Consider the following 9,808-nt stretch of genomic DNA (forward strand, 5'->3'; position numbering starts at 1 on the left):
GGGAAAAAAAAAATGAAATGTAAGCAAAATCACAAACACAACTGCATAATGAGCATAAAATGAACATGTTTGCCTCAATTAGCAATAGCTAGTGTGCAATGTGCTATTGAAAGTCCATTTGATTGCATTAATTTAAAATATATGCATATTCTTTTAAACTAAACACACAGACACATATAAGTAAGCACACGTTGATTAATTGAAGACAATGGTGATTGAAGAAAAATTTTAAAATCCATATACATCTTGTATATCTATGATCACTAACTTGACTATCAAAGTAGCTGTTTCTTAATATTGCATTAGCATGCTTATAAACAATACAAACAAAGCAAGAGCTAGTAATTTTATTAAAAACAGTAAAATGCAAGGAAATAAAGAATTGTACAGTAAAGTCTTTAATCATTGTCCAAATAACAACTACAATTCATGTACAAGCAACCGTTGATCATAGAACAAATAAGAGGCTCTTATCAATAAGAGCCATCAACATCAGTAAGTCCCTAGTTCAAATAATGGGACAACAAAAAATGCCTTCTCCGGATTTTCCAACAGCATCTTTGAGGCTAGAAAACCAGTAATAGTCCAAGTTTGGAATTCTTTTTGAAAACCAGCAATAGACAAGCTCAAAATATATAAAAATTCTTTTTGGTTATTAGTTATTTCGACCCATTCCATCCATATGATTATATAATTCATTGGATTGCCTAAAGGCCATAAATATTGTAGTACTCTACACCAAATTTGCATATGAATTACTTGAAAAAAAAAATAAAAAAATAAAAACAAATTTCAATACTGAAACAGAGTGTAACCGTTGTCGTTACCGAGAGGGAGGCAAATGACATGGAGACATCATGCTCACGGCGGCACTAGCAGAGACGGGATTGCAACACCATTCTCAGCCATGGTTCCAGCGAGTTCTGCAACGATTCCAACGAGTTGGCGGTGGTGTTGGTCGGAGTGTGAGAATTTTATGGCAAGGAGAGAGGGCGTGAGGCAGAGGATTTGAGGCCTGGGTTTTTCGCCGTCATAGGAGTTTGTTAGCACCAATGAGGCAAAGAGGGAGGCGCGGAGAGGGCTTGGTCTGAGATGGAGGTGCCGTACAGTACTGCTGAGGCAGAGAGGGAGAGGGAGAGGGTTTTGTTGCAAACGTTATTTGGGGTTTTTTTTAATTTACTTTGTTAATTTCTGACGTGGTATTTTAGTTTTTAAAAAGCTGAGTTGGAGTATGCCACATAAGCAGTTTGTAAAATGTTTGTAGAATAGTTTGTGTTTGTAGTATTACTCAATGATTATTAGCTTAATTTTTTAAAGGGTTTGATTAATATGTGTCCTAAATTTTCTATTTTTAAGAATATTTTTTCAAAAATTGAAAAAATTATAATTACTTTTTTTAATTGTCAAGAAATTTTTTCCTAAAAATGAAAATTAATAAAGCTGTAGCTGTAGGGCTTGTAGCTGTCATTAGCAATATTCTTTTTTTAAATGTGAGTTCCCTTGGCTTGTAGCTGTAGGGCTGCCGCCTGCCAAAATGATGCAATCAATTACTAGGGGCAGCGTATGGCAATAAACACCAATACCTACCTACTCTGAAAAGATAGTTGGATTGTTTGTTGACCTTACCAATTCTTCCATGAAAGCCCATAATAAGTTGGACCGTAATTGGAATGTGAGACAAATGGGAGTAAATGTGTGCAGATTTGTTGTCATCAATTTAATTGGAATTAGTTTGTAACAACTAGGTCTTTAGTCCTAAATTATAGGGTCGGTATCTAGATTTTAATGAACTAAACAAGTAGAGTAAACCTTAAAAAATAATCTAAACTAGTCCAAAAAAAATAATAATAATAATAATCTAAACTTCTCACTTGAGGTAAACCTTAAAAAAAATGAAAACAAACATATCATTAACTTAAACAAAGTGTAAAATTATATCTACATTGGTGCTAGCCAAATACATCTAATAAAGAGATAGTTTGAATATATTGCCACAAAAAAAATACACACAATTCATGAAGTATTACAATTTCTTTTTATTAATGAAGAGAAAAAGGAAAAAAAAAAATGACTGTAAGAGATAAAGTTGAAACTATGAATGCTAAAATGAGAGTAATAAAGTAAGGGAGAGAGTCTAAAATGATAATAGAGAGAGAGAGAGAGAGAGAGAGGGAGAGAGCAACATATGATATTTTATGTAATGGGTTGAATAAGTTACAAATTTAAATGATTGGAGTTTTTTTTTTTTTTTTTTTTGAATAGGCTTTTTATTGAATGATTTGTTCATTTGTTATTGTTTGGTCTAGTCTTTTTTTTTTTTTTTTTTTTTTTTTTGTTTGGGTTATTTTTGTTATTGTTTATTATTTAAGCCTCTTATTTTTTTTAGGGGTTAAAGATTATGTTTGGAGGCCAAAATTTGTTTTTTGGTGTAATGTTATGTCCATAACATTTCACAACAAATTTTATGCAACAAGTTGTTATTGGTAGGTGAAAAGTTATGTCAGTATTGAGTCCAAATTAGAATCAGTGACAGCTTACCATAGGATTTGTTGTGAAATTATTGTAAAAATGTTATGGATGTAGCATTACTATTATTTTTGTTGAAATCAAATTCTTGTGATTCTCAAGTCAAAGTGTTCAACATTTTTATTAGAGTGGTCAAAATATGTTAGTTTAGCGTGTAATTTTTTTTTTCTTCATAAATATATATTTACATTTTTTTTCCAAGTTAGAATGATTTGTGACCACCCTAATAAATTAACCCTAATGCTTATTCAATAATACAAAGTCTGGGGCTCAATGACATTCATTTAGGGGATGGGAGTACTAACTACTATAAGATTAATTGCCATAGAGCTAGTTCACTAAAACTAGTTTAGGGGATGACCTACATTGTAGCATGGCCCCCAAACTTGTTGAAAATTGAAATCCTTTCATTTTTCCTTATATTTAATGTTAGGATCAATTGTATTGAGTGTTGGCAAATTTGTATTCAAAAACCTAATTTTATTGTAATTGAGTTGTAATGTTTTAATGTCTAGGTAGTGCTTGAAGTTTTGCATTGAAGACACAAAGAAACAACTTAAGAAACTACTCAAAACAAAGAAGTTTTGTTGCCTCTATTTCAAGCCTAGCTAAAGGTCAAATGATCGAGATTGTTAAAACTCGACTGCAGTCAACTGATCAAGCTTTGAGGTTTTTGTTTTCTCAAATCGAGGCCCAAGATGACCAAAAGACGTAGGGATCCATGAATTAGGATTCCAAAACATTATTTAAAGTCATATTAGGTCATCATAAAGATGAAGAGAACACTTTGTGAAGTGAAGATTGTGTTGCGATGGCTATGCACTAATGGTTTTGTACCAAGCATCATCTCTAGTTCCATTCAAGATCAATGAGTGCTCCATAGAAAACCTTGCACCAAGACTACTTCAATCAAATTGTTTTGTGGTGAGTTAGATGCAGATTAGGTATACATGCATCAAAGAGATTTATAAGATAGAAGAGTCTAATTGAATTAGAGTTGCGTCGTAAGTTAGTTCTAGTGTAGGTAGCAATACTAGAAATTGGAATATTCTGTATTATAAACTTCCATTCTACTATAGTAAATCCTTCAGTTAGAGGTAAGCTACAAACCACCTGTATTTTTCTCATCCAGATTTTTCTATCATAACTATATCGCCTATGTTGAAATTGATTTTATGCTGCATTTAGTTTTTATGATATGATCATGCCTATCCTAAATTGAATTGGACCATTGCATAATTTGATAATTAATTAACTTGGGTAATTGATTAAATTAACATGGTCTAAATTTCCCAACATATAAAAACAACTTTAGTCTAATATGGGAAGCCTAAAAGAGTGTCAATTACACACATAACCCTATAATGTTTAAATATAAATATATTATTTTATTATATGGTCTCAATTATATAATCCTAGTTTCATCTCTGACTATATTGGGTATAATATTTCAATTTAATATTCATTTATTATTAACTTTTAAGTAGTTAGTTGTAGATAGATTTTTTTGAGAAAGTAGTTGTAGATAGATTGATGTTAACTAAATTCAAATTCCGATAGTCTAATGAGTTGTAAGCATAATTATCGAAATTATACTGAGCATTGATCTGTCAAGAGAGTGGTATAAGGGTTCATCGATTCAATCGTTGGATCATTAATTTACCTATTATTTATGTGTGTGTCTATATATATATGGGTTGGGTTTAAATTACATTGGTGTAACTCTAAGTAATGTTACACCACCTAATAACTTGTTATATAATTCATGTTTTAAAAATTCCACAATTACATGTTCTATATGTTCTTAACATTAATTCCATTTTTCATGTCAATTGGATGCTATTTACTATTCAATCCATAAACTCATCTTTTATGTATTATTTTAAACTAGAAAAACTTAAATTTAAACAATTGATTGATGAAATGGCTATTAATCTTTGATCACCTTGAAATTTTGCAAGTATGGAGAATATACTAAGATGATGTAATCTAATAGTGAATTTGTCAAAATTTGCATTCAATTAAAAAATATTGAATGGTGTAATATTGCCTAGAGTTATATCAGGTGTAACTTGAACCCAACTATATATGTATATCAAAAGGGTTGACAACTTGACATTGATCATTTCTTATTTATTGTCCCTTTAATTATATAATTGTTATTACTATTTAGTCGTCTCTCTTTTACTTTTTTTACTTAATATAGTATAAGTTTTTTTTTTTTTTTTTTTTAATTTTATAATTTTCAACTCAAGATACAAAACGGTATTTGAGTATCCTATTTCACTTATGTAGTAATTTTTATTTTATATATGTTTTTATACACGTATATCTCAAAGAATCCATAAAACTATAATAATAAAAAAGACAGCTAGTATTCAATTAAATATAAATATGCAAGTATACCAAAGATGAAATTAATAGAATATTATTTGAAAAGTAACTTTAGACCCGTTTATTGATTTTACAATAGAATTAATAAGCTTGTTAAATTAATCAATTATATAATTCAGGTTGTTACCAGTTAATCACCATGAGCACAAGCAGTTATATATGCACATAAAATATAAAGTAATAAACAATGAAACATATAACACAAGATATTGGTGAAGAAGTGGAAAACCACTACAAGGGTTCCCAAATGTTGAAAAAAGTCTAGCTTCCTAGGTTTTAATTGATTAAACTTAAAAACTATGTAAAATAGGAGGTTGACACACAGTAAGTTTAGCGAGATATAATTTATAATAGTAGTGCTATTGTCAAGAATTTTAATTAGTCTTCCTTTTTTTCATATTGTCAAAATAATCAAAGGCTCTCATAAGATGCTCTGACACTTTCTTTTAATTGACATTCTTCATGTTACTTGAGTTAAGTCTATCCCATTTTTTTTTTTAATATGATAGATTTTAATTAAACTTGTAACACCTATTCTATAATGATTACTCTAATTCTCAGGTTAAGACATCAATTGGTCTTTTGTGTAAGCAGAATTTAAATTCCAAATCTTTTATTGAATGACAAAAGACTTTACCAGTTAAGTCTATCCGTTCCAACTCAATATACATTTATTATTATTTTAATTTCCTTTCTTGATACCAATTATTCTTTACTCCTCAATCGTCATCTTCTTTGCATCAACTTGGTGCCGATATTCATTTAAATAAACAGCTAACAAGCAATGCAACTTGGATGGTTGACCTATTTTTAATGAGGAAAATCAATTACATCAATGAGCAACCATTTTAAGTTATATATTGTATATTATGGACACATTACTGTTGGCATCATAATTAGATTAGGCAAATCTTTTGTGCTATTCATATAAACAAGTGGCTGGGGTCTTCACTTTTGAATTCAAAATTAATGAGAAAAAAAAGTTTTTTTATAAACAGGAAAAAAAATAATGTGGACGAATAGAAATGTGTACAATCAGCAAAAAGTTCAGCCACCTCAACGTGGGTATGAGTCAGCACCAGGATATGGCAACCACGCCACATATCTGGTTATGTCCATCTTGGAACACGTGGCAGAAAGTCAGCTTTGTGACCTTCCAAATATTGTAGATAAGGGAAGAAGCACATGGAGAGGAAAGAAGATGGTATAGGGCCGAAAGTGTATGATAAGTTATGTGTTGCCAATTCAGCCAAAAATAGGTTGCAAATGGGAACACGATTTCTTTATTTAAGGTTTCATGTTAATAAATGAAGAAGATATTTTAGTAATTTGAAATACTAACACATTGTTTTCTTATCTATTAATTTAAAACCTAATAAATAAATAATTAAGGACTGCCTAGGTCCAAGAATTATTTTATATACATATGATGCATAGTCTCGCAGCTGATGGGATGTGCATTTACTCATACATTACGAGACATCCAATCAATACATACATACTATTGTTACTATTGTAGCTTCACACAGCTATATATATATTCTTCTTTTTATTGGAAATAGGTTGAAAGGACTCTACAAGGAAATTATGAGACTCTTCATTCTTTGCATTTTTCACGCTCTGCAAGTGTTCTTTGTATTCAAAAGTATTGATTTCAAAATCGTTCATTAACCGTAAAATGGAGAGGTTCAAAATTTTTGAGGTCGAATCGAGGTCAAACTGAGATCGAACCGTGATAACGTCATAATTAATTTAATAATTAATTAAAACCTAAATATAGATATTAAATTTATAAAACTAGCAAAATTGACAATATATCTATATATATGAGGGAAATTTAATGATTTTCAAGCATATATTTAATAATTAAATAAGAAAGTTAATAAAATAAAATAATAACCATGAAAACATTAAAATTTATGATTAATTTTTGAAGTAAAGTTGAATATCTTTTGTAAGGACGCGATTCGTGGCGGACCTTAACGGTGTCGGGTTCGCACGTGAAAAGGCCCTAACAATATCATTTGTAGAGCGTGGGTTTGGAAGGCTAGGCCTTGATCGACAGGCGGTGGGTTTTTCGTGGTGTTCGTACAAGTTTAAGTTTTCCTTCACCCCTGGAGTCTTTCTCCTGGAGGTGGGCTGGGAGGCTCTGGTTTTTGGCCATTTTTTCCAACCTCCTGGTTGGTGCACCTTCCTTTTTATTATATAGTCCGTCTTGGTTGATCCTGACCCTCCACTTGTAGGTCAGGCAGGAGCTTATTTCTGTATCCATCCCATCAACCGTCCCGTCTAACTTTCTATTAGTTGCATGGATCGAAGTTTACACCGTCCAAACGTCTTTTCTCATTAATCAGTTCTGGGTATTGGCAGGTGCATTTACTGAAGAGGGGACGCATTTTCCTTGGTCCAATTTCACACCCTGCTTCCCTATGGGCCCCATTCCGCTCACATCCCCTTGAGGGGGCTGTTTGGGGATTGCCTCCACCATGATGTTGGTCTTCCCATTGAAGCTCTAGAATGCCGAGGACAGGGTAAGTTCTCAGCCGTTCCCCTTGCTACCCCGGCGATTGATCATTCGTCCTCGGCAAGATACCTCCTCGGCACGGGCCCTGGGCCCAAATAGAGTTTGGGCCGGATTGCAGACCTCTCGGATCCACAATAGCCCCTCAAAATCCTGCTATCCGTCTCCTCGGACGGATAGGAGGGTTTTGATGACATCAGAGATCTGCCAATGCCTATCAATCCTTGTCACTTATCGTTTCCCGAAACTTTTCACCTGCCCAAGGCACGTTCCTAGTGCCCCTGGAAGGCGAAACGTGGCCTCATTAATTTTAACACGTACGAATATCTATGTATGCAATACATTTATCATCATGTTTCCCACACCTTAGTTTATTTGCACCCGTAGAGGCTTTAGAATCATTTTTAACCATCATTTAACGGAGATATGGGAACCATTTTCGACGTCGCGTATGGTAGCTAGGTCTTGTTTAGTGCCCAATTTTCTCATCCAAGTAGTTGGTTTCCCCGTAGGCTTGAGTCCGAGAACTATGCAATGCCTTGGTTCTGTCCAAAACCTAGTTTTTCACATCCAGGTAGTTGGTTTCCCCATAGGCTTGAGTCCGAGGACTATGCAATGCCTTGGTTCTGTCCAAAACCTAGTTTTCCACATCCAGGTAGTTGGTTTCCCCATAGGCTTGAGTCCGAGGACTATGCAATGCCTTGGTTCTGTCCAAAACCTAGTTTTCCTCATCCAGGTAGTTGGTTTTCCCGTAGGCTTGAGTCCGAGGACTATGCAATGCCTTGGTTCTGTCCAAAACCTAGTTTTCCACATCCAGGTAGTTGGTTTCCCCATGGGCTTGAGTCCGTGGACCATGCAATGCCTTGGTTCTGTCCAAAACCTAGTTTTCTTCATCCAGGTAGTTGGTTTCCCCATGGGCTTGAGTCCGTGGACCATGCAATACCTTGATTCTGTCCAAAACCTAGTTTTCCTCATCCAGGTAGTTGGTTTCCCCATAGGCTTGAGTCCGAGGACTATGCAATGCCTTGATTCTGTCCAAAACCTAGTTTTGCCTCATCCAGGTAGGTTGGTTTCCCATAGCTGATGTCCGATTGGGGGACCATTGCAATGCCTTGGTTCTGTCCAAAACCTATTTTCCTCAATTCCAGGTAGTTGGTTCCCCATAGGCTTGAGTCCGTGGACCATGCAATGCCTTGGTTCTGTCCAAAACCTAGTTTTCTTCATCCAGGTAGTTGGTTTCCCCATAGACTTGAGTCCGAGGACTATGCAATGCCTTGGTTCTGTCCAAAACCTAGTTTTCCTCATCCAGGTAGTTGGTTTCCCCATAGGCTTGAGTCCGAGGACTATGCAATGCCTTGGTTCTGTCCAAAACCTAGTTTTCCTTATCCAGATAATTGGTTTCCCCATAGGCTTGAGTCCGAGGACTATGCAATGCCTTGGTTCTGTCCAAAACCTAGTTTTCCTCATCCAGGTAGTTGGTTTCCCCATAGGCTTGAGTCCGAGGGACTATGCAATGCCTTGTTCTGTCCAAAACCTAGTTTTCCTTCATCCAGGTAGTTGGTATTCCCCATAGGCTTTGAGTCTGTGAGACCAATGCAATGCCTTGGTTCTGTCGCAAAACTTAGTTTTCCTCATCCAGAGTTGGTTTCCCCATGGCTTGGAGTTCCGTGGACCATGCAATGCTTTTGGTTCTGTCCAAAACCTAGTTTTCCTCATCCAGGTAGTTGGTTTCCCCATAGGCTTGAGTCCGTGGACCATGCAATGCCTTGATTCTGTCCAAAACCTAGTTTTCCTCATCCAGGTAGTTGGTTTCCCCATAGGCTTAAGTCCGAGGACTATGCAATGCCTTGGTTCTGTCCAAAACCTAGTTTTCTCTTTGTGTGGGATCTTGGCTTTAGGGGAGTTAGCTCCTCAGCCAAGCCCCTAGAGTTTATCCATACGATTAACGCTATCAGGTGCCTAGTTTGCTCTTTACGGGGGACCTTGGCTTTAAGGGAGTTAGCTCCTCAGCCAAGCCCCTAGTCAAGAAACGTAGCCCCTAGCAGAACTTTATACTAGAACTCTATAACCAACGGTTAGAAATAACGAAGAAACTCTATCGACCCACATCCTATACCAACACACAAGCCTTCCCCACAGACGGTGCCAATTGTAAGGACGCGATTCGTGGCGGACCTTAACGGTGTCGGGTTCGCACGTGAAAAGGCCCTAACAATATCATTTGTAGAGCGTGGGTTTGGAAGGCTAGGCCTTGATCGACAGGCGGTGGGTTTTTCGTGGTGTTCGTACAAGTTTAAGTTTTCCTTCACCCCTGGAGTCTTTCTCCTGGAGGTGGGCTGGGAGGCTCTGGTTTTTGGCCATTTTTTC

This window comes from Quercus lobata, chromosome 12, assembly GCF_001633185.2.
Source record: "Quercus lobata isolate SW786 chromosome 12, ValleyOak3.0 Primary Assembly, whole genome shotgun sequence".
In the NCBI taxonomy this organism is placed as follows: Eukaryota; Viridiplantae; Streptophyta; class Magnoliopsida; order Fagales; family Fagaceae; genus Quercus; species Quercus lobata.